Source organism: Chrysochloris asiatica, unplaced genomic scaffold, assembly GCF_000296735.1.
Source record: "Chrysochloris asiatica unplaced genomic scaffold, ChrAsi1.0 scaffold00081, whole genome shotgun sequence".
Taxonomy (NCBI): domain Eukaryota; kingdom Metazoa; phylum Chordata; class Mammalia; order Afrosoricida; family Chrysochloridae; genus Chrysochloris; species Chrysochloris asiatica.
In genome coordinates, this window is record NW_006408599.1 from 12,534,432 (window position 1) to 12,537,170 (window position 2,739).

Sequence of the window (2,739 nt, forward strand, 5' to 3'; positions counted from 1 at the left end):
GCCAGCCCCCGGGGCGGCGGCACACCCGCCCCCCAAACTTTCCAGCGCGGCGCCCTGCCCTCTTGGCGCCCCCCTACCCCGCCCCCCAGCTCCTTTTCGCCCTCCCCCGCTTATCCAGTTCCTTGGAAATGTCATTTTCGCGGTTGAAAAAAGTTTGGGGAAACGGCTTGTCGTGGAACACAAGGGGTTAATGAGAACTCTTTCCCCCACCCCCCACCCCCAAAAAACCAGATTGAGTTTGAAAATAAAAGTTTGAAGAACTGGGTTTACGGAAGAATAGAACGACTGGATGGGAATATTCCTATGGTCCCAGCCACCCCTCCAAAAACTCTAAAGTAACAAAAATTAAAAACTGAAGACCTGACCTTATGTAAAACAAGGGGTTAAAGGGGATCTTTTCTAATTTAGATTGGTTTAAAGAAATATTTGTTGAACTCCTTTTATACCGAGTCAAAAGAATATGTCTATTAATCCTAGTCAAAATTTTAAACATACAGATTTGTAAAAGTTTGAAGAACGGTCCTATGTAAGACAACAGGGGTTAACTCTCCTACCAGATCCCTAATCAGGTAGGTTTTAAAAAGAAAAACTTGAACTGATTCCATGTGTGAACAGAAATATTTCTAACACCTTAAAAACTCAGATTCGTTTTAAAAATAAAAATTTGACTTGAGAAGGTTTTAAGAAGTTATTTCAGTCTTTCTCATCCTCCCCCAAAGATTTTTTTTTAATTAAAAATGTAAAGGACCTGCCCTATATTGAGATAAGAGGGATTACTGGACTCATTCTTCATTTCCCACGACCGATTAAATTTTAAAACAAAAATTTGAAGAACTGCTCACATACGAAATAAGAGGTGAGCAGAAATGTTTCTTTACCCCTCCCCAAGAGAAAAACATAAAGGTACTGGTTTTTATAAGAAATTAAGGATAATCTTTTTATGCACCAAGCTTTTAAAAAAAAAAATCAAACTTTTTTTAAAAAAAGAAAGTTTGAAGAAATAGAAGAAAGGGTTACAGAAATTTTTCCTGCAGCCCCCCCACCAAAAAAAATGAGTATTCTTATTTTTTAATTCTCAGGAAACTGAGGGAATATATAGGAGACACTCCACCTCACCAAAGAATGAAACTGTAGTAGATAGGGATTTGGCCATAGGGGAGCTCCCATGTCAAAGTGGATTAGGAATTGAGCTGCTAACCTCAAGAGCAGCAGTTCGAATCTACCAGCCACTCTGCAAGAGAAAGATGAGACTTTCTGTTCCAGTAAAGATTCACAGCCTCGGAAACCCTATGCAGGGCCATTATGAGTCAGCACCAATTCCACAGCACATAACCACCGCAACCAACCATGGTATAGCAGGATCGCTCCTTGGGAGACATGATGATGATGAGACTTCATCTCTCATACTTTGGACATGTTGTCAGAAAGGACCAGTCCCTGGAGAAGAACATCATGCTTGGTAAAGAGGAGGATTTGTTGTTGTTGTTAAGTGCCGTCGAGTCGGTTCCGAGCCATAGCGACCCTGTACAGGGTTTCCGAGGCTGTAAATCTTTACGGGAGCAGAAAGCCTCCTCTTTCTCCCGCGTAGCAGCGCCTGGTAATTTCCAACTGCTGATCTTAAGGCTCGTAACCACTACGCTGCCAGAGCTCCTTAAAGAGGAGGATTAGCAGAGAAAAAAGAAAATCCTCAATGAGATGGACTTCCACAGTGGCAGCAACAATGGGCTCAAACAAAACAATTGGGATAATACAGGACCAGTCAGAGTTTCCTTCTGCTGTACATAGCATCTCTATAAAAACCAACTTTACTACACCTAGCAACAGGGGGCATGAAAGGAGTCCTGGCAGTGCTGTGTTAAGTATTAGGCTGCTAACTACAAGGTCAGGAGGGAACAGTTGCTGGAGAAGGATGTCATGCTGGGTGGGATGGAGGGTCAGAGAAAAAGAGGAAGACCCCCAATGAGATGGATCAGCCAGGTGGCAGCATTGATGGCGTCAATTGTGGCAGCGGTAGTGAGGTTGGCCCAGAATCAGACATTGTTTCATTCTGCTGTGCATGGGGTCGCTATGAGTCCGTTCCAACACGATGGCACCTGACAACAACAACAATTATAAGGTCAGCGGTTCAAACCCACCAGTTGCTCCTCAGGAGGCACATGAGGCAGTCGACTTCTATATGGATTTGTAGCCTGGAAACCCTATGGAGCAGTTCTGTTTTCTATTTGTTGGTTTTGTTGCCATTAGTGCCGTGGAGTTAGTTCCAACTCATAGCGACCCTGTATAGGGTTTCCGTGGAGCAGCTGGTGGGTTTGAACTGACAACCTTGTGGTTCACAGTCCAGTGCTGATTCCACAGCGCCACTCAGGATATCTGTAAGTCCGAATTGGCTCAATGGCTGGAGGAATGAGATTCAGAGCACAGCTCCCCACCCTAACACATACTCACATGCAAGTTCGAAGCAATCTTCTAACCACTCCACCCTGAACAAAGTTGTTGGATGTTCTTGTCCAATTCCAACTCTTAGTTACTCCGTGTGACAGAGTGGTGGTGGTGGTTATGTGTCGTGGAGTCGGTTCCGACTCATAGGGATCCTGTACAGGGTTTCCGTGGAGCAGCTGGTGGGTTTGAACTGACAACCTTGTGGTTCACAGTCCAGTGCTGATTCCACAGTGCCACTCAGGGTTGCTGTAAGTCCGAATTGGCTCAATGGCTGGAGTAATGAGATTCAGAGCACAGCTC